We start from the raw sequence: 23846 nt of genomic DNA on the forward strand, positions 1-23846 counted from the left end.
TATGTTATATTAGCTAGGGCTTCAGTATGGTGTTGAATCTTTTTCTTAATTTTAGTGAAAAAACATCTAGATTCTCTCATTAAATTATGGTATCAGCTGTAGACTTTTATAGATGTGCTTTATCAGGTTGAGGAAGTTTCCCTTTTTCTAGCTTGCAGAGAGGGGTTTTTTTTTTTTTTATCATGAATGGGTGTTGGCTTTTGTCAAACGCTCTTTCAGCATGTATTGATATGAACATATGATTTTGTACTATATTTTGAAATTATGTAGAAAAATAAGATAAACACAATAAATAAAAATAGAGATATGCTCAATGTTATAAAAATACTTCCTTATTTCCTATTTTATCCATTTAAAAAGTTGATGTATTGGGGCGCCTGGGTGGCTCAGTCGGTTAAGCATCCGACATTGGCTCAGGTCATGATCTCACGATTTGAGAGTTCGAGCCCCACGTTGGCTCTGTGCTGACAGCTCAGAGTCTGGAGCCTGCTTCGGATTCTGTGTCTCCCTCTCCCTCTGCCTCTCCCCTGCTCACACTCTGACTCTCTCTGTCTTTCAATAATAAATAAACGTTAATTTTTTTTTAAAGTTGATGTCTTAAAGAAGACTATGTTTCAAAATATTGACGGTTGACCTAAATGCTTTTATTTGAGAATCTCTGTTAGATAATGAAGGTAAAAAAAGAAAAGCCCTAAAGCAGATATTCTTAAGGCAGAAAGAAGAATACTAATTCAAATAACTAATTCAATTACTTTCAATATTTATTAATTTCAATTCAATGTGATCTGCAACATTTTAAGATACTAATGCCATCATTGGTTAGTTCATTCATTCAACAGATGAAGCAGATATGGGTAGTTTTCTACCATAATATTCATTTTCCATGGCATGACAACCATGTCATTGGTATTTGTTAGGAGATCTTTTCAAAGGCAGGTGACACAGACTCCTCATGTTCTACAGGGGACAATAGAAAAAAAAAATAAGTAAGCATGTAAATATTCATTAAGTGGCAGAAAGTACAAATAAGAAAAATGGGGTAAGGAGAAGGTGGGCTGCATAAGGGGAGGTGCAATTTTTTCAGTGAATTCCTCTCTAATGAAGTGAGAATGGAGCAGAGACATGAATGAAACGAGGACACAGGTCCTGTAAGTACCGGAAGAAAGGGAGTTCTGTAAAGAGGACTTAGCAGATGCAAACATCTGGGTGAAGAGCTGTGTGGTGTGTTTGAAGATTAGATGGAAGTGAGAGCACATGTAAGGGGTGTAGATTAGATGTAGCATAGGGCCTTGAAATCATGTAAGGAATTGGGATTTTATTTTAAATGTACTAAAGGTCCATTGAACTAGTTCAAGCTGAAAAGTTGCATGAGCCTATTTCTGTTTTTTAAAAGAACCATTTCAATGTCTGGGTGGCTCAGTCAGTTAAGTGTCTGACTTAGGCTCAGGTCATGATCTCACAGTTTGTGAGTTCAAGCCTGGATCGGGCTCTGCACTGACAATGAGGAAACTGCTTGGAATTCTCTCTCTCCCCTGTCTATCTTCCACTACCCTGCTTGTGTTCTCTCTCTCTCTCTCTCTCTCTCTCTCTCTCTCAAAATAGATAAATAAGCTTAAGAAAATTAAAAAGAAAAGAAAAACACTTAGCTACTGAATGGCTACAAGATAAAATCAGATAAAGTCAAAGCAAGGAGACTGGTTAATAGACCATTGCAATAATTTAGACAGAAGTTAATGGTGGCTTGGACAATTGTGACACTCTTGTGGCAGTGGGAATAGAGAGAGATGTTTGGATTTGAGATATATGTTGGAGGATTTGCTGCTGGGTTAGATATGAATTATGTTGCTTATTGTAACACTAGCTACTATAACAAGCAGAGTCTATTTTGGCTGTGGCTTGTGAAACCTAAAGCTTCAGGTTGTTCTCCAAACAGCCTACTGTAATGTTTCTGGTCAGTGTATGTGAGTGAGAGTGGTGGTTGTCATACTGGTTTCTACACAGTCATGCAGGTTGATGGAGGCCCTGCTAACCTCAACATGTGACTTCTGTGGTGGCCCAGGCACTGATATCCAGCTGGCTGATGGAGAAAGAAAGAATGGAGAAGGCAAGTTTACTTCTTAACCATGTTGCTCAAGAAAGATGACTTTCTACCAATGAAGATGAGCCACTGTGCCCCACGTTACATGCATAGGGCCTGAGAGATATATCATTTGCTCCTTGGACAGCCACTTCTCCATAACAACTCTGCTATGCAAAGTGACAAATCGGTAATTAGTAGAAAGTTAGTCACCACTGCCATATAAAGTCTGAGGAAGAAAGAGGAGTAAAGTATGCTGTTAATATTTGGAGTCTATCTACTGGGTGGTTGTCAATGTACTAGGCAAGTGAGAAACCTGCAGGGCAGGCAAGAACTTGTGTTATGTAAATTAATTTGACACATCTCAAGTTGATAGTCAAGGAGAGAAGAGGTTTTATCAGATATACATTTAGGAGTAATTAGAATAAAGAGGACATATAAAATCAGAAGACTTTATGAACTAATTTAGGAAATCATGTGAGTAAGGAAGAAAAATAAGTCCAAGGATTTTGCCACTATGCAAAGTTTACTTGCAAACCCCATTGTGCACACAATAAAATTACGGCAAGAAGTTAATGAAAGAGAGAATCAGAACTAGAAATAAAAGTCATATTAATTATTGTCCAATACCCTTTCTGCATTCCTTCTAGAAATGGTAGATAGCTCAGGGGCACCTGGGTGGCACAGTCAGTGAACCCTCCGACTTTGACTCAGATGGTCGTGATCTCACAGTTCGTGAGTTCAAGCCCCATGCCAAGCTCTGTGTTGACAGCTCAGAGCCTGAAGCCTGCTTCAGATTCTGTGTATCCCTCTCTCTCTTCCCCTCCTTCTCCCCCACTCGCTCTCTGTCTCTCTCAAAAATAAACAAACATTAAAAAAAGAAATGGTAGATAACTCAAATAGCTATAAAACCAGTTTCCTCAAGTAGCCTATTTGTGGTAGATATTTTAAACTTTTTCTATCTGGGTTCCCATATCCTAATTTTCATTCTTTGGGCAGTTTTATTCTTTGTTGATGTGCTAGCTCAATAATGGACACTTCTTAGCTCTAGGGAACTGCTCTGTTTTATTTTTAATTGAATCTGGGACTTTGAAAGTTTGAAAGCCACTTTCTTTTCACTGCAGTGGTTAAGAAGAGATTGTAAAAATAGTGTTTGTCAGAATTTTTTGCCTTCCTTTGGAGGGATGGCATGTAATCCCCACATGAAGTTATAGACGCTGCCTCTGAAACACACTTTCTTTGCTTCTCATACAAGTACAGTAAAACCTTGGTTTGCAAGCATAACTCATTCCAGAAACATGCTTATAATCCAAACCACTTATATATCAAAGCAGATTTCCCCATAAGATATCATGGAAACTCAGATGATTCATTCAACAACCCAGAAATATTCATATAAAAATGATTACAATAGTGTAATATGATACAAAATAATAAAGAAAATATAAAGAAAACAAATTAACCTGCACTTACCTTTGAAAACCTTTGTGGATGGTGTGAGAGAGACGAGAGAGAGAAGAGGGTTAATGTGTAGGACCATTTTCACTATCAATAATGGAATCATTGCTATCTATTGGCTCAACAGAATCTTTTTTCTTTTTGTGCAGCTTTAACAATGAACCTATCCAATGACACTTGATTTTGCCTTCTTTTGAGGATTTCATGAAAGCATGACGTTGCACTGTTGTTAAACAGATTCATCGCTCCCACTGCTACAGCCTTATTTGGGTGGTGCTTTTCTACAAAACTTTGCACTGGTTCCCACATTTTACACATCTCCCTAATCTCATGAAACAACAATTCAAGTTCTGTTCCAGAGTAGGATAGCACGTATTTGGACAAACTTTCTAAAAACCAAAATGAGATAGAAAGTGTCAATGGTATATTTCATTTTACATAAATGAAAAGGTTGTCAAATGCAAAAATGTTCACTGTAATTATTATAATTCAGAGAATATTGTTACATGTGATATAACATAAGAGAGTAGTAATGAAAAGGTATTTTGAAGACCTAAAAAACAGTAATGTGTTACTTGTGTGACTGTTAAAGAGAAAGGAATGCATTAAATAAGTGATAATACAAAAATTGAAACATGATTCGCTGAGTGATATAATGGTGCAATTTACAAAAGCAGAGATATTAGCAATTTCGTAAGGTTTTTAAAATCCCTACGTTATTCTCTCTCAACATTTTATTTTATTTTTTTAATTTTTATAATGTTTTTATTTATTTTTGAGACAGAGAGAGACAGAGCACGAGCAGGGGAGGGGCAGAGAGAGAGGGAGACACAGAATCCGAAGCAGGTTCCAGGCTTTGAGCTGTCAGCACAGAGCCTGACGCGGGGCTCGAACTCACGGAGTGTGAGATCATGACCTGAGCTGAAGTTGGACGCTCAACCGACTGAGCCACCCAGGCTCCCCTCTCTCAACATTTTAAACATTAGTTGAGGTGATCTAAGAAGCATGTGATCTACTAACTACAAGAACATGCTTATATTTTACCTGGATGCCATCCATAAACATTTTTTTGGTCAACCTAATCAGGAAGGCTTTCAATAGTGTGTGTTGGGAAGAAGAATTTCTACCAATCTACTTACAATAGCTAAAGGGAGGTATAAATGGTAGATGAGAGAAGAGAATAAATGAGAGATAAATGGTAGTTCATGTGGACAGAGAGTTTAGACAGGAACACAGAACAATATTTTCCTTGTAGGAATTGCAAACTTGTAGTTTATTCAACTTACAAATTCGCTGTGGTTGGCTTTAACAATATCTTAGTATTTCTCTGTTCACCAGAAAAACAATATCTTAGTATTTCTCTGTTCACTTGACTCCTCTTGTATATCTAACCTGACTTTATTTGTGTGACTCATGGAGAAAATCCACTTTGCTTCTCTTTACTTTGGACATTATAGACCTAATACGAACTTGAACTTAAAAAGCATGAGTAATATTCAAAATCAAAGTCAGTATGGTTATCTCTGTTCTCTTCACTCTCCCACTCTCTTTCAGGTGACTGTGTATATATTATATATGTATGTATGTGTATATACAATTTTAATGATATATATGTAAGCTTAATGGTATATATGATATATGTGTTTAACGATATACATATCATTATATATAATCACATATATATACAAATGTATAAATAGGTTTATATATACATATATAAAAGTTTAATTTTTCTGGAATTGCATGATAATCAAAAAAAGTGTAGTTCTTTGGGGAAATTCTCTTAATATGATAATGGTAAGAGAAAAATAAGACAAAAGTATATGATTTTGATTTTAAAGTGTATATACAAACCACAAATAAAACGTAACAATTCGGATATAAAAAGACATAGGTTTATAAATTTTAAATTTTTCTTAATATTTTACAAGAGTAGTCTATACTTAATATCATCAGAGAAACAGATTTATGTAGCTATTAAATCTGAGGGAAGATTTACTTAAGAAGGCATATATTCAAAGATAAGATATGAAAGTATTGTCATAAAATGATACATATCATGTATGTTGATAAGGGAACTTAGAAGGTATGTGCCTAATTCAGGTCATAACATGATCTAGGAAAGAGCTTAGAAAGTTTCTCTGTAAGGGGCCAGATAGTAATATATATATATATATATATATATATATATATATATATATATATATATATATCTCCAAATGAAACTAGGGCAAAGTTAAATGTACTAATATTATAATGCTTTGACCACTTCCCCCTGCTTTGTATGTATGCAGGTAGTTTCTGATGCGCCCACAACACGGCATATTGTTGGGAATATATATATATATTTTAAGGGAATATATTCCCATATTGGGAATATATATATATATTTTAAGAGAGGAGAGAGAGAGAGCATGAGTAAGGAAGAGCAGGGAGAGAGGGAGACAGAGAATCTGAAGCTGGCTCCACACCACCATCAGTGCAAAGCCTAATGTGGGAGCTCGATCCCAAGAACCATGAGATCGTGACCTCAGCCAAACTGGCCCACTCAGGTGCATCCTGTAGTAAATATTATAAGCTATGTGTATTGGAATGTTTCTAGTAACTACTCAACTCTGTTGTGGTCACATGAAAGCTACCATAGATAAACATTTCTTAAAGCTTAATTTTAACAAAACAAAGCAAGCAGGCTAGATTTGGGTCTAGGACTGTAGCTTGACAATCCCTAGTCTAAAATATTCCCAAGCATTGACACTACTGGCTTGTCATCCACCCAGAGAAATTTACTACATGACAAGTTTCTTTTTTGTTTAAATATTTATTTTGAGAGAAAGAGAGAGAGAGAAAGTGAGTGAGACGGAGCATGCAAACTGCGGAGGGGCAGAGAGAGAGGGAGAGAATCCCATGCAGGCTTCTCGCTGTCAGCACAGAACCTGATGTGGGGCTCAGTCTCACAAACCATGAGATCATGACCTGAGCTGAAATTAAGAGTCCAGTGCATAACCAGTTGAGCCACCCAGGTGCCCCTACCTGATAACTTTCTTAAAGATAAGAGGTTTGTCATGTATTTTCATATCACTCACAACACCTAACACTTACTGGCATATAGTAGACACTTGAATATTTAATGAAAGAGTGAATGAATTGGTTATTTGAAAGTCCAGTCCAATAATACACTAACACAGTATTATTTTCTCTTGTGAGCAGGGCTGATATTCAGACAAAGCAGCTAGAAGTAATGGGAAAAACATGGTCTTTAGTGCCTGATAGAATGACTGGGTTTAAATCATTGATCTACTAATTATTACACTTTGGACAAGTTATTTAATTGTTTTCAGTTGTAAATTATCTATTTGTCAAAAGGAATTGATATTAGTGACGTATTAGTAAGATGAATTCATTAAACAATAAATCACTATTTTTAAATAAATGACATGATAAAGAGTTGGTGCCTGGGAAAAAATTAGCTTTCAACTTCTTTTTTTTTAAATTTTTTTAACGTTTATTTATTTTTGAGAGAAAGAGACAGAGCGTGAGGGGGAGAGGGTAAGAGAGAGAGGGAGACAAAGAAATGGAAGCAGGCTCCAGGCTCTGAGCTGTCAGCACAGAGCCTGATGCGGGGCTCGAACTCATGAACCATGAGATCATGACCTGAGCTGAAGTCGGACGCTCAACTGACTGAGCCACCCAGGTGCCCCACAGCCACAGTTTGATTAACTTTTCAGGATCATAAAATGAGAGTAAAGTCTTGATGGTAGTTAAGACCTCTTTCCCTTTTTTACCTTCCTTCTTAGATATTAAAAAATCAAGGCCCAGAAAGATTAAAGCAGCGTAAAGGACCTCAGGATTATGAATTAAGAGTCTGGAATTTAGTTCTGATTTGATCAACTAATTATGTCATATATGTATATGAGAGTTATTTAGCTATTTAGGACTATTGCCTTGACTAGTGGAGACTTTAATCCTCTAGCCAATGTTAATATTCTATATTTATATTGTCAAATTGGCTCACCCTTTTCTCTCCAATCCTTCTCTTTCCCTGGCCACAACACACACAATTATGCCCACCCAGTTATACAAATGTATGCAATTCTAAACATATTCAAAATGATCTATAGGGGGAGAGAACTTAAAAACAAAATTACTTAAAATACCAGAAAAGCATTTTCTGAGGCTTACAGCATATTAAAGGAGTAAAAAACAAACAAACAAATAAATAAACAAAAAACACAGAACCAAAACAGGAATGACTTTTTTGATTGTTAAGATAGAAATCCAGTCCATGATGACAGGATAAAGGTCTGTTGTGTCAGGTGTTACCACATTGCTCACATCACTTTAACATTCCTTGATGAGGCATTTCTTTCTGGAACCACTAAAGAGACCCCACATAAGTAAAGAATAAATAACAGTGTCAAAACCCATCTATTTGCTGGCCTTTTCACTGTGGTTCCCCCCACTCCCTCCTTATTTTCCCCCAAGCACAGCTGCAAGGTTAAGTAGACAGGCAAACTATAGCCACATACATCGACTGCTGAATCACAGCTGTGTGCATTTTGCCTGTTAAACTTTTTTCTTGTTTGATTAACCCTGGTTCTCTCCTCCCACAAATGTTCAAGATGGCAACATGACAAGCCATATCTTTGCCGTGTTGTGGGCGCATCAGAAACTACCTGCATGCATACAAAGCAGGGGGAAGTGGTCAAAGCATTATAATATTAGTACATTTAACTTTGCCCTAGTTTCATTTGCAGTCAAATGCTCTACCAATGAGCTATACCCCCTCTTGCCCTAGTTTCATTTGGATTAAAATTAATTACAGATTTCTCACAGCTTCATTTGTTTCCATTTTAAATGCAGTTGGTTTACTGATAATTTCTTGATTATATACATAGTACATATACGTTATATAAATAGGTATACATGTATTTACACAATATATGTATATATTCATGTCTATGTAATATACATATATATGTATACATATACAATATTATATATATACTAATATTTATACCATATATACTATATATTTATTAGGTATATAAATAGATATATTTAGTGTGTGTATACACACATATAGAGAAAGAATATACATGCATGTGTGTTTATATATATATGTAGAGAGAGAGAGAGAGAGAGTTTATAAGAAAAAACATTCTGATATTTTAAAAATTTTCATTACAAAAAGAGAAAAAGAACCCCAAAGCAAACAGCAACCATTTTCATGACTAGGCATTTGGCTTTCCAGGAATATGGAAGACAAAAAAATGTTCATTCATTCTTAGTATAAATAGTAACTCTAACCCATTTTCACCTTCTTCCTCATACTTGCAAAGCTGAAAAATGTTCAGTATATTAACTTATAATATGTCATTTCTGAAAAGGGAAAAGAAGAAGTACTATGATAAATATAGCTACAGAAGCAATATAACATTTTTAACTTTAAAACACTTTTTTAAAGAGAAAAAGCTCTAATGTCATAGAGGGATAGATGTTAAATGGTATAAAGGGGAGAATGAGATCATCACATAGGTTGACTCTATTTATCAGAAATTTCCTTTGATTGTGTAGTACGAGGAAGAGAAAGAGACAAAATTGCTGCTTTCCTTAATTTTACTGAAGAAACTTTGTTTTATATCTTGCAGTAATAGCATGTGGATTATACATTTAAACTAGATTACAAAATTGTATTTAATATTAGATGCTTAGAATGATTTTAACCATGATGAACATCACCTTTTTTATCATTAATTTTTAAATTATCTTTTTAAAGTATTCCTATAATATTTTTTAATGTTTATTTGAGAGAGAGAGAGAACATGCACATGCGTCCGAAGGGCAGAAAGAGGGAGAGAGATAATCCCAAGCAGGATCATGACTGTTAGTGCATAGCTTGACGTGGGGCTCGATCCCGTGAACTGTGAGATCATGACCAGAGACGAAATCAAGAGTCAGATGCTGAAACCGACTAACCCACCCAGCTACCCTTGTTCCTGTAATTTTCTATATTTAAATCTTGAGATATTTGTAATGGAAATTACAGGATCTTTTGTTAAATACTAAGATGAAATCCTTTCACTGAGTGCTTCTCAGACACAAAAGTGCAGATTAAACACTTGGAAGCCTTGTTAAAAATGAAGACTCTCATTCAGATAATCTGAGGTAGTTCCTGTGTTTCTAGTTTCCAGGTGATGTTGATGCTTAAAATCCATGCAAAAAAAAAAAAAAGAAAGAAAAAAAAAAAGAAAACTGAGTAAAAGGTTTTATTTCAAATCAAACAACAATTTAATAATATAATAATGATCATAATGACATTAATAATAATAGTTTTATATATGTCTTATCTCCTGAGAAATTAATAGTTAATATAAAAATTAATAATTAGGCACATAAGAAAATCAAATTTACTGAATCTTGTCTATATAGAACATTCTGCTCTAATGCTGTATTAATCAATTGAATTTCTGTAGTTGTTCTGTGGGTCACTTGCCTAGCATTGATCTCTTGTTGTTTGGCTCCATATCTGTTGACTGACGACAAATTGTTACCCTTGAATAGAGTTAAATATTTCTGAAGCTTTTTAAGTAAAAGTCTATCAAGAAACAGCTAAAGTGTTTTTGAACTGTTATAAAGTCTTTTGGAATCCCAAGGAATTAAGCTAAAAAGTTTATTTGCATCTTGAAGCCATAACTCATAAGCTGTGAATGAAAAGACAACCACAAAAGAAAAGGATGGGTACATCCCACTGTAAATTAGTATGAAAATATGAATTTCATCTAGTGATAAACAACACTCACTAGGGATACTGGAGGTTAGACCAGATCTGTTCTGAAATCTAAATGATTGTACTGGGAAGTACAATGAGGGGTTCTGGGAAGATGGTTAGCTATAAAGACTTGGATATGTAATAGTTCTCATGAACCCTGTGTAAAGAAAATAAAAGAAGCTTTATGTAGCACTGGAATATCTCTGACAATAACTCCTGCAATGTTAGGAGTTACATTAGGATTTAACGGAGTTAATGGGTGTTAGGATGTTAAATATCCCAAATGTCCTATTCCAAAAGCAGGTTTTTAATAAATGGTCTGGCACATACATATACTTTTGCTCTATGCTTGACTCTCTGCTTCAGACATTTCCAATGACAAACTTGAAGTCTTTCTCATATATCTTTACGGACATTTGTTTATTCTTGGGCTACACTTGTCATAGGCATGAGGCAATATTTGTGGCTGATCAAGTGGTGCATAAAACATTTTTAAATTTTTTTTGGTTTCATTTTTTTTTTATTTTTGAGAGTGAGAGAGAGCACAAGTGGGGGAGGGTCAAAGAGAGAGAGGGAGACACAGAATCTGAAACAGGCTCAAGGCTCTGAGCTGTCCCACGTGGGACTCAAACCCATGAACCATGAGATTGTGACCTGAGCTGAAGTCAGACGCTTAACCGACTGAGCCACCCAGGTGCCCCATTACAAGACTTTTGTTTTAGGGAACTCATTTCACAGGTAAGGATAAATAGTGGTGGGGTAGGATAACATCAATCAATTAAAAAATACAACTACTGAAGGCTGTGCAAGACATTGTGGTAGTTACTGGGGAGAATTCAAACTAATAATATTATGAATTAAATACAATGCAATACTATTTCAAAGCACTATGTGTAATGCTGAAGGAATTGTCCAGCCAGTTAATGATTTTCCGCAGAGTGGTTATGAGATTATTTTTGCTTGCGTAGCTTTGTGAACACTATTCTGTGATCCTACTTTCTACTAATTTGCTAAGACTCACATAACAAATATTGTAGACTGGGGGGCTACAATATTGGTTGATTGAGAAATTGATTCTCACAGTTTGGTAGGCTTGAAGTTCAAGATCAAAGTGTTGACAGGATTAGTTTCCTCTGAGGACCCTTTCCTTGTTCTGCAGATGGCCACCTTCTTTCTGTGTCCTCTCATGGTCTTTCTCCTGAGTGTGTGCATCCTGGGATATTCTTTGTATGTCCAAATGCCCTCTTCTTATAAGAACACCGGTCAGATTGGATTAGGACCCACCCTAATAACCTTATCTTAATTTAGTCACTTTTGTCTCCAAATACAGTCACATTCTGATGAACTGGGGTTTAGAGCTTCAGAGTATGAATTTTGGGGGGATGGGTCACAGTTCCGCCTATTACACACTCAAAATCCTGTGTCTATAAGAGACCCAGTTCAGACCCCTGTTTTGTATCTGAGGAGTTAGAGGCTATTCCAAAAAATTGAAATGGACAAGGTCAGTAAATTATTAAATGTTAGAGTCTAGAATAAATCATAGATATCCTGAATTCCTGATGGGTTTGTTTTCCTTTTTCACTTTTCACACCACTAATGCAAGCCCAATATGCTTCTTACAAATATCAGGGGTAGAGCTGTACTTGAGGAATGAGCAGGCACAATAATTGGGGAGACAGAATATATGGCTAATATCACTTTTTCCAATCCAGCTCTTTTAGTTGAGTGAGCTTTGTCAGAGACAGGGGGTTGTCTCATGAGGAACACTGGGATAGATTAGCACAATGAAGGTCTGAGCCTGGATTGAGTATAATGGCCATTATTTCTAACTTGCTAGTGTGAGAATAAATCAATGTTCCTACAATTCCTGTGGTTTGATTCTTACCATGATCAATAAATAAATCATTTTTTAACAGAGCTGGGTTTCAAGGTTTTAAACATGTGTTTGTGATGTTTGTTTTGTTATTTTTGGTGACAGTGGGATAGATGACATCACATAAAATATTTGAGAAAATTTTATTTAAGAAGCCAAAAACTTTACCATCTTGAAGGATAAAATAGTAATATTAACTATTTTTTTTTAAAAAAATAATGGAAATTTCTAAAAGTATAAACCAATTTAAATTACAAAGATTCTTAACAAATACTTTTTCTTTTCTAAAAACTTTCAGGCTTCTCTTAAGTTATTAATGTCTGCTTAAACTTTACTGGCTTTTCAAAGTTCAAAGGTACAAATGCAAAAATCAATTGAATTTCATATGAATTTGAGAAACTAGCAAGCTAGTTGCAAAGTAAAATAAAATGCAAAATGCAGGGAAGCTTTGTGCCTCAGTTGGTTAAGCTTCCTGAATTTAAGCCCCACATTGAGCTCTGCCCTAATAGTGCAGAGCCTGCTTGGAATTTTCTCTCTCTCTTTCTCTGCCCTTATTTCACTGTGCTCTCTCTCTTTCTCTCGCTCTCTCAATTAAGTAAATAAATGTAATAAATAAATAAATAAATATATATATACATAAGGAAAGAAAGAAAAAAAAGAAAGAAAGAAAGAAAGAAAGAAAGAAAGAAAGAAAGAAAGAAAGAAAAAAGAAAGACAGAAAGAAAGAAACAAAATATAAAATGTTATCAACTAAACCAAAGATAGGCATATTTAGGCTAATTATGGCAAAATGATGCCAAAATGAGTTTCATTTGTAAAAACATTTCTCGGCAAATACTGGAGAAAGTTCAAAATGACTGCATTTTCTTGTCAGATCCATAAGCTCTCGGATATATGTTTTCCTATGTTTGTCTGAGCACTTTAGAGTCTGACCCATATGCCTATGACTAAAGAACCAAACATAAACCAGCAAGCTGCTTCTCCTAATGAAATTCTCTTTCCACCACTTCCCCTAGAAAATGGCTCTGAAAATGAAAGCGTATTGGAAAGTATTTGTGCAATATAAAAGGTTTAAATCCACTCTCTGGTCAGGATTAGTTTGTGGACTAGCTATCCCTACCTTCTCCAAAATGATTGTCAGTTATTGTGACTATATTCCTTTTTTTCTCACTTTAGTCTTTTCAAAATGAGCTTATTAGTTAGTTACAGGATTATGAAACACTTTTGATCTACCCATGGCAGGAAATGACCCAATGGAGTCAAGCAATAGCTATTTAAGACTCCAGTGTCACCTCCATATGGTAAGACATCCTTAACCATTTTATCCAACACAGTGATCAAATTTCTGTGACCTTCCTTACCAAGACCTTGCTTTATTTCCTTTCCAGCATTTATCCTGTACTAAAATCGTATTGTTTTCCTATCTTCTGTCATTAGATGATAAGATCTGTGTAATTGGGGCTTGGGCACTGCCATATTCCTAACATCTGAAGGTATATCTGATATAAAAATACCTGGTATAATATGTATATATAAATTAATCAATGCCTTTATTTTTGTAAACTATATTGTGTTCTGTGATGCTATGGTTATTGTTGTTCTAATTCTCAAGAAGCCAGTGTTTGATTCAGGTATTATGTGACATCAATAATTACAATAGCGTCTTTCTCAGAGCTGCCCAATCCTCACTATTATTTTTATAATAACTGATGTCAGGGGTGCCTGGGTGGCTCAGTCGGTTGAGCGGCTGACTTCGGCTCAGGTCACGATCTCACGGCTTGTGAGTTTGAGCCCCGTGTCGGGCTCTGTGCTGACAGCCCCAAGCCTAGAGCCTGCTTCGGGTTCTGTGTCTCTCTCTCTCTCTCTCTCTGCCCCTCCCCTGCCCATGCTCTGTCTCTCTCTGTCTCTCAAAAATAAATAAGCATAAAAAAATTAAAAAATATAATAACTGATGTCCGAAGTCTTCTACCAAAGGAACTGTGTGGGGGAGTAGGGTGTATATTGCCAGGATTTTTTTTTAAAGTACTCATTAAACATTCCTATAGGGTGTTGTCAGTTCTATGGGAATATGTGATAAGGTGCAGCATAGAGAAAGCAGAAAAGGTAGAGGCAGGGATAGGAACACACAAATAAAATGAAATTAGAAGAGAATTTAAAGGTATTACAAGTAGCTAATAACAAAGGAAAGAAAGAAACTTTTTTTTAATAATTCCAAAAGTAATTATTAAGAGCTTATCCATAAATATGCTGCAGTGTGTAACTTACTGGGTATGAAAGGATGTTAATGGGAAGCTTTTCATTATTTTCCTTATGTCTGTGCATGCTTTTAATTTTGTATGATTGAAATATTAAAACCTAGACAAAATACCATTATATATAAGAACATCGAGAAAACTTTTAGATCATGACAAAAAATTAAAAGTATAGATGATCTAAAAACATCAACTATATAAATTCACAAAATGACAGTAACACAGCTGCAAAAAGATAACTTTAATAAGTATTTGTTTCACACTCTTGATGTACAGGAGTTTCAGCTTAGTATGCCAGACTTTTAATTATTGAATTTTTTGATCTTTCTCTCTTTTTTTTTCTTTTATTTTTGAGAGAGAGAAAAGAGAATGAGCAGGAGAGGGGCAGAGGGAGAGAGGGAGACACAGAATCTGAAGCAGGCTCCAGGCTCTGAGCTGTCAGCACAGAATCGGATGTGGGGCTCAAACCCACGAATCATGAGATCATGACCTGAGCTGAAGTTGGACACTTAACTAATGGAGTCACCGAGGCACCCCTTCAGTTTCCTCCTTTATGCAGAGTTTGTAAAAGTTCCTTATTCAATTTATTAACAGCAAAAGAACAAGCATTATTAACTTATTTTCTGCATGTTATTTTCTAGGTTCAGTGTATCCAGATCAAAGCATTGATGTACTGTTGATATAGAAGTGCTAACCTGTCTGAGTACCTAGGTATATTCAATAGTGAGACATGTCCGCAGAACAGTCAAGAAACAAAAAGTCTTATAAGTGAAATTGTCCACTGGTGTTGAGACAGGTTCTAGGTGTAGGTCCCTTTCTTCAATATAAATTTACTGGGAAAGATAATAAAACCTCTAAACACAGAGTACCCCAGGTGAAGAAGCCAGTGGCAATCTGGGATCCATATTCATTCTATTGTCACCTACCCCACAGCCAAAAAATATTTGAACTGATGTGTAACCAGAATCATTATGACTACCAACATCGGTCTGTTTTCAGAGCTGTGTTCTCTAACTTTATGTACAAGAATACAAGAGAAAGAAATACTTTTTTCTAAAAGAATCAGATATTTTTAAAGGCCCTTTGTCTTCTCTATGCCATGGGGCTTAAGCAGAGTGTTGGGTCCAATGTAAAATAAAGGTTTTCGAAAAAATCTCCTAAACTCAAAATTCTAACAATTAGTAAAGTCCAATGCTACCAGTCATCACTTAGGCCATACATCTTGGTACCCTGGCTGAACATTGGGGAGTATAAGTCCTAGATTTTATGTATCTAAAAGAGAAAGCAATTATTTTAATTTTCTCTCCAGTATTTGACGGCATTCTTTTAACATAAGTTCACTAACTCAATTAACAGGAAATAAAAAGTCATTGTTCAGAGGTATGGACAATGAAAAGTATTCGAAACTTAAAGAGGGATTAAGTAGAAGGGCTAGAAGAATTAATATTTTCTGCCTGAGTTAATTTCCAATTCTATTTCAAAATTAGACACCTGTCTTATTTTCAACAAAACTCTGCTTAAATATTTCCAGTTATCAGAGAACATGCTATTCTGAAATGAGACTCTTTCATTTGTGGAGTTCTAATTATCTGGCAATATTTACATAGAACTGAAATCTGTCTGCCTATAATTATGAGCCATTATTTCTAGTTGTCCAGTATGAAAAGACAAAGGACGGTCTTTTCCCCCTTAATCATTCATTCATCCATTCATTCAGCAAATGCTTCTTGGGTACATTAGCTATACTAGTCATTGTGCTCGGCAATAGGGATGCAAGAATGGATAAAGAAAGGTTCCTGTCTGGGGGAAATTTTAGAGTACTTCATGTTAGACCGGCATAAACAGCATAATAGTGTAAAATAGAAGATTCCGGGTGCCTCTTTTTCTATTTTGTATCTTAATTTTGAACATTATGTATCCAGTTACTCAAACCTGAAAACTAAAAGTCACTCTGGATTCTACCTTTTTTCCTCACTTCCTTAGTCAGCCTATCAATAAGCCCTATTAACTGTACCTCTAAAGTGTACCTTGAATACATCCATTTCTCTCCATATCACTACAAACTCCACATTCCAACACATCACCATCTCTCAATTAGACTACTGCAGTAATTCCCTACTTTGTCTTCCTGCTTCCACTCTTGGTGGTCCACAAGCCTTTCTTCTCAAAGAATATAGGGTGAACTTCTAAAAATATGTCACCTTGTATGATAAATCTGTTCCAAAAACCTCCAAAGAGTCTTTGGTGCCCTGAGAATTAAATCCAAATTTCTTCCTTGATCTGCAGAGCTTTGCGTGACCTAGCTAGTGCTTTTCTTTCGCAATGTTACCTCATGTTACTCTTCTGTTGAGTTTTCCACTGTACAGGCACCTTTCTTCAGGATCCTTATTTTTACTCTTTCTCAGGGTTGATTTCTACACATATCACCAGCACACACCTAAATGAAACTTCATACGGAGACTTTTGGTAACTATTTTAGACAAGGGAGCTAACAGAAGTTCCTTCATTAGTGGTTCTTTCTTTTTTACACTTTATTTTATTTTTATTTTTTGGATTTTTCTTGTTAAGTGTCTCCTCCAACAGATTCCATAATAGTTTGTAGCTAAAGCCCTCATGTTTAGTTCATTGCTTGATACATAGTAGTCGCTCAGAAAATGTTGAATGAAAAAGCAAGTGGATTAATCAATACATAGTAAGGGAACCAACCATGTGCTTGGCATATTTATTTCATAGACTTATTTGACAAAGTTAGCAGGTGAAACTGTGTGTGTGTGTGTGTGTGCGCGCGCAACAAAGTTAACAGGTAAAAGTGTGTGTGTGTGTGTACACGTGTATTCTTTTATGTTTTTACATGGAGCTTGGGTTTCAGTCCTGTCATCATCTTAGTTACCCTTTTCAGGATAAGTGATTTTACCAATATTTATCTTAAAATATGGAGTTCAAATATTCCTGCAATATAAATTGCAGTGACCTTTATGGAATAAATTTGGTAATACATATTAAAATATAATATTCACCATTTTGACCCAGTAATCCCAAGTATAGGATTTTATCCTAAGACAATTATTAAATCTGTAGACAAATATTTAAATATAAGCATTTTTCATTATCTGTCTACTTAAAAAAAGAAAAGTGCTGGATAAAATCAAAATGTGTGTCCTGTGATACAATTTAAACACATATATAGTAGGACTCCCCTGAATAATTTTCAAAGAAACATGAGTTTATAGTACAAATTACTAAATCCAAAAGTAAATAAGCCAACATGAGCAAGACTCATAAGAAGTAGCAATAGAATGAGACTCACAAAACCTTCAAATATCAAAAATTAGGATAAATGTTTTAGTTTGAAAAAAAAAAATCCAAACAGTGAAGGTCAAGGTAATAAAAATATTCAGTTTAAATTAAAAATTTGATAACTAGAGCATCTAGAAATAATAAATTATTTTATTTTATTTATTTTTGAGAGACAAAGTGAGACAGAGCACAAACAGGGGAGGGGCAGAGAAAGAAGGAGACACAAAATCTAAGCAGGCCCCAGGCTCCGAACAAGTGTTCAGCACAAGCCCAAAGCAGGGCTTGAACCCACAAACCGTGAGATCATGACCTGAGCTGAAGTTGGTCACTTAACTGACTGAGCCACCCAGGCACCCCATAGAAGTAATAAATAATTTAAATTAAAAATTCAAAGAAGCTTTCAGGAATAGCTAGGTAAATTGTACTAACTTTGTCACTCTGATAAATACATACATGTCTAAAAAATAGTCTTCTTTAAAGCCAGTATTTGAAATAAAATGGAAATTCAGAGGGATAAGTCTAATGTTTGGAGCCACTTTTCACCTAGGGATGATTGCTGATGTTGTAGTTGGTGGTTGAGAGCTTAAGAGTCTGGATAATACTTTTGTCAGCCTCCTGGGCGAGGAGGGTACATGCTGAGTACTGCTACCTGCCAGGGACTCTAAAGAAATTTGCAACAGATATAGCAGTGCACCTTAAGTAGTCCAGCCTCCACAGGGACTACAGTCCAAGTTTGAATAATTTCAATCCTTGAAATTGAATTCAGATAATAGGATATTGCTACATTTCCAGGAGCCTATGAAAAGCAAATAAAAAATTCTCTCTGAAATAAAATAACATCATCCTAGGTCTTGCATTATTTTTGTAATTTTTCAAATGCAGTGTCCTGTAAACAATAATAACAATAATATAGAATAACCAGGTACTCTGTGAGATAACACAAATGAATGAGACCCAGGTGAAACAGTAACCAATAGAAACAGACCTACAGAAGCTGCTGTTGTTTGGAATTATCAAATACAGATTTTGAAGCAAATTAAGTTTAATATATTTAATTCAAAAAAGGCAAGATTCAGGAGTCAAAGAAATTGGAGATATAGAAAAGGAAACAGAGTAATATAGATGTTCCATGACCAAAAAGTAAGATAACTGTATTAGAAATTCAACAGCAGATTGGGGTGCCTGGGTGGCTCAGTCAGTTAAAGTGTCTGACTCGATTTCAGCTCAGGTCATGATCTCACAGTTTGAGTTCGAGCTCTGCATTGGGTTCTGTGCTAGCAGCATGGAGCCTGCTTGGGATTCTTTCTCTCTCTTCTCCTCTGTCTACTCCACCTCTGCTCACTCTCTGTCTCTCTCAAAATAAAAAAAATAAACATTAAAAAAATGTTTTAAAGAAATTCAACAGCAGATTAAAACAGAAATATAAATCAGAAGAAAATACCCAGAGGCAAACAAAGAGATAAGAAAGAAAAATGGATATCTGACATTATAACTCCTGCTTGCATGAAGCTAATTTAACACATATTTTCTCTGTAAGGCACACCGCAGCCTTCCTAGGCTTAGGAACACTAAGCAACCCTTCGGCACTATGCTTTTAAACAGTGAAGTCACCAATGAAAAGTACCAACATATGTAAAATATGGCACGTAAATAGACCATGAAAAGGGAACTTACAATATAAGAGCTGAAACAAGAAGGCAAGAGGGTCATCTTATTTAACTTATCTGGGAACATGCACATCAGAGGCTCAAATATTTTATTCCTTGGTGCATGTCAGCAGGTAGCCATGAAAGCACCACGAATATTGATTTCTATTCTGTCTGCTATCACAGAACACCATAGACTCAGTGGCTTTATTCATAACAGAAACTTCTTTCTCACAATTTTGGAGGCCAAACAATGCAAGATCAAAGTGCCAGTCAATTCTGTGTCAGATGAGAAACACTCAAAGATGACTGTCTTCTTGCTGTTTCCTCACATGATGGTAAGGGTGATGTTGCACTCTGGGGTCTCTTTTATAAGGACGCTAATTCCATTCACCTCCCAAAGGCCCCACCTCCAAATGCCATCTCATTGGGGATTAGGTTTCAAACTATGGATTTGAGGGGAACACAAGCATTTGGTCCATAACCTATTACAAATAAACTTTAGTGAGTAGGCAAATTCACAAATGCAGAATCCACAAATAATGGGAATTGACTATAATCGGAGTAGCAAATAAAAGTAGAAAATGGGGCAAAAACATTTGAAGAGATGAAGGTTGAGAATTTTCCAGCACTGGTGAAATATATGAATATTTATATTTGCATATCTCTAGTGCCCCCCAATAAATATAGATCCAAACACTATCACATCCAAGTTAAACTATTAAAATCCGAAGACAAACAAGTAAACTTAAATGCACCCAGAGGAAATAAAGATACAGTAGATGTAAAACATTAGAAATTTTTAACTGAGAACTAATTTCTGAGCAGAAACATTGAAATCAAGAAGACAATGGGTATCTTTATATTTATGAAATTAGGTAAGAAATAACCTAGAAGTCTAGACCAAATAAAAATATCTTTCAAGAATAAAAGAAATTAAAGACATTTTAAGGAAAAAAAGCCACTTATCACTGATAGGTATATACTACAGGAGAAACTAGAGGAAAGTTAAGAATATTCTTCTAACAGAAAGAAAATAATTGAAGATGGAAGATTGAAAATGTTGAAATAAATGAAGACTAATTGTAGTAATAACTCTGTGGGTAAATATAAAGTAATAACTTACTAAATAAAAATAATGTCTAATACTCTTAACATAAATCACACAAAAAACATAGCATATATATCAGTAAGGAATAAAAATAGTTAAAAATGTGAATTTATTATATACTTTGTTAAGAGGGAAAAGGTGCCAATTGATGCTAGATTTGATTACTTAGGGATACATACAGTAATATTTAGTATAAACTAAAAAATAGTAAGATAGTAAATAACTTCTGAGTTAATAATAGAAAATGTCACATTATAGAGTATTCAGCCATTTCAAGAGAAGAAAAGACAGGAGAGAAAAGAAACAAAACAGGCAGAGCAAACAGAAAGCATGTGCAGTATACAAGTTTTAAGTTCAAAAGATCAGCAATAATATTGACTAAATACTCTTCCTAAAAGATAAAGATTGTAAAACTTAAGAAAATAGTATGAATTTAAAAAAATGAAACAAAATTTAAAAAAAAACTGAAAAAGTTATAGAAAAGCAACTCTAAATAAAGAGAACTTAGCTGTATTTCAGGGAGAAAAAAAGGAAACTTTAGAAAATAATGTTGATTCAAGATAAGATGCTTCAGAATAATAAAATTTTCAATTCACCAGGAAGATACAGTAATTCTAAATGAGTATGCACCTGGTGACATATACAAAATATGGCACGCACTGTGGTAGAGTGTACCACAACTTAAAAAGTTGACTATAAGCATTATGCTCTCCTGCCAAAATTCAATTATGTGAGAAAAAATAATAAAACCATACTGTAAAATATCAATATATTCAAAATAACTTACAGAACAAAGAAAAAATGTTAATAACAACACCAGGAACATTTTGAACTAATGATACTGAAAGTATTACATATCACAATTGTGAATTCATGAAGTATAGGAAAATTTACATTCTTCAATATGCATATTAGAAACAAGAGAGGTCGAAAATCAATAAACACTTATCTCACAAAAGTAGAAAAAGAATAATAAAATAAGTGTAAAGTAAAGAGAAAGAAAACATAACCATAAAGGCAGAAATTAATGAAACAGAGAGTGACAGCAACATAAGATGGCTGCCACCATGGGCTCGGGAGTAAAAGTCCCTCGAAATTTTAGACTGTTGGAAGAACTGGAAGAAGACCAGAAAGGAGTAGGAGATGGCACAGTTAGTTGGGGTCTAGAAGATGACGAAGACATGACACTTACAAGATGGATAGGGATGATAATTGGGCCTCCAAGAACAACTTATGAAAACCAACTATACAGCCTTAAAATAGAATGTGGACCTAAATACCCAGAAGCACTCCCCCTTTGTAAGATTTGTAACAAAAATTAATATGAATGGAGGTAATAGTTCTGATGGAGTGGTGGACCCAAGAGTCATATCAGTGATAGCAAAATGGCAGAATTCATATAGCATCAACGTTGTCCTGCAAGAGCTCCAGTGCCCAATGACATCTAAAGAAAACATGAAACTCCCTCAGCTGCCCGAAGGACAGTGTTACAACAATTGATCAAAAAGAAAAACCACAGGCCCCCCTCCCCACCCCATTTGATTTAAGCAGTCTTCATTTTCCACAGTAGTAAGTTTTCTAGATACATCTTGTAGACCTCAAAGTACTGGAAAGGAAGCTCCCGTTCAAAGGCAAATTATCTTAAAATACTGTAAATGATACTAATTTTTTGTCCATTTAGAATATATAAGTTGTGCCATAACAAATCATCCTGTCAGGTGTAACCGCTATCCATATAGTTGAACTTCTGGGATAAAGAAAGTATATTTAAACTGATTCCCATCATAACTGGTGGGGCACATCTAACTCAACTGTGAAAAGACACATCACACAATCACCTTGTTGCTGATTACATGCATGGCCTGGGGTCTCTGCCTTCTCCCCTTATCCTCCTCCTGCCTCCCTGTCTCCCTCCTTCCCTCCCTCCCTGCAACAGCCTTCCAGCTTGGAGTGGCTTGCTAGAGTAGTTGTGAAGGTTTCAGGTCACAGCCTGTGGGACTCCTAGTGGTTATGTGGGGGTTCTCTAGCTGCATCCCTGCTTTTTATAAGTCTTAAATGATGCCCCACCACCACTACCCCAAACCATTGTCCCTTCTTCACTTTCTACCACCACCTTTGGCCAAAGAATAGATTGTAACCCCCTCTGTTCCCCTCTGAAATTGGCCTTTGGTGAGGAATTCAGGGCTCTCTCCATATCTTCTCCCCCACCTTAATTGAGGGGTTCAGCTTTTTCCTTCTTCCTCCTCAACTCTCTTTTTGTACCATCACCACCCAACACTTTCCACAATACTTCCTTGCTTTGGCCAGAAACCATCAGGTAAGGTTGGAAAGAGTCTCTGACTTGCCTCGTTTAGTTTTGGAACCACATTTAGTTCCACATTTAGTTTTGGAACCTCCACCAGCCTGGGAAGGAATATTGGGTCCTCAGCCCTGCCACCCTCTGCTGTCATCATCAGCTGATGCGGCTTTTAGCTCAGGTTTTGATAAAGTGAAAAGAACAGTCACCAGGGGTACTCAGACCTGCCAGCTCTCAAAGTTGTTGGTATTTAAACTTGGAGAAAGGCCACAGAAGACAGTTGTAAGCACACACAATCCCTCTGAATGAATTGTTTTCCTGTAATTGCTTTTGCTTTTAAAAATTGAAGAAGTTTTAAACAGGGTTGTCATGTGGACATCTAGTTTAGAATGTGGCAACTGGAACAAAAAGAACCTTGAATTCGGTTCATACTTTGGTTTTGGTGCTGCTGCTTCTCACGGTCCTTAGGAGGGATTGAAAAAGAAATGTGTGTGCACAGCAGATCTCTGAAATTGGCAGGCTTGACTTCGTGGCAAATTGCTGTGTTTTTCCACTTTTCTGTTCAGGACCACTATATGCGGAGATGTGGATGCATACTGAAATAAAAGTGATTCATTCTGTTCTAAAGTGTTTTGTTTTGTTTTGTATACTTTAGTGTTTGCGTAAAACCACCTTTTGAAGCAGCAGCTATCAAGTCTGAAAAGCAATCGATATTTCCATTAATCTTTTTCTAGGGGAAACCTTAGTTCTAAGGATTTAACATCCTGTAAGTAAGGTTTAACATAACAGTATTCCATAAGCAGCCTTTTTATTGTCAGACCATTTCCTGATTTTAATATAATTAAAAAAATGTGGGTTAAAAAAAAAGAAACTAATGAAATAGAGTATAGGCAGAATAGAGTATTAGCAGAATGAAATGGTCTGTATTTGAAAGACCAAATAAAAGATAAATATCTTGTGAGGCTGATTATTAAAAAATATATATATATATATATATATAATATAAAGAATGCAAAAGGTCATCATTAAATATTACAATAATATTAAAGTAATAATAAGATATCATA

At 35.4% G+C, this 23846-nt stretch overlaps 1 pseudogene; it reads left to right on the forward strand.

Moving 5' to 3' along the window:
- The first annotated feature begins 20796 nt into the window (after positions 1-20796).
- On the forward strand, positions 20797-22008 carry LOC109254324 (ubiquitin-conjugating enzyme E2 variant 1-like; annotated as a pseudogene).
- The last annotated feature ends 1838 nt before the right edge of the window (positions 22009-23846 follow it).

This window comes from Panthera pardus, unplaced genomic scaffold (genome assembly GCF_024362965.1).
Source record: "Panthera pardus isolate Hobbes unplaced genomic scaffold, ASM2436296v1 HiC_scaffold_16, whole genome shotgun sequence".
In the NCBI taxonomy this organism is placed as follows: domain Eukaryota; kingdom Metazoa; phylum Chordata; class Mammalia; order Carnivora; family Felidae; genus Panthera; species Panthera pardus.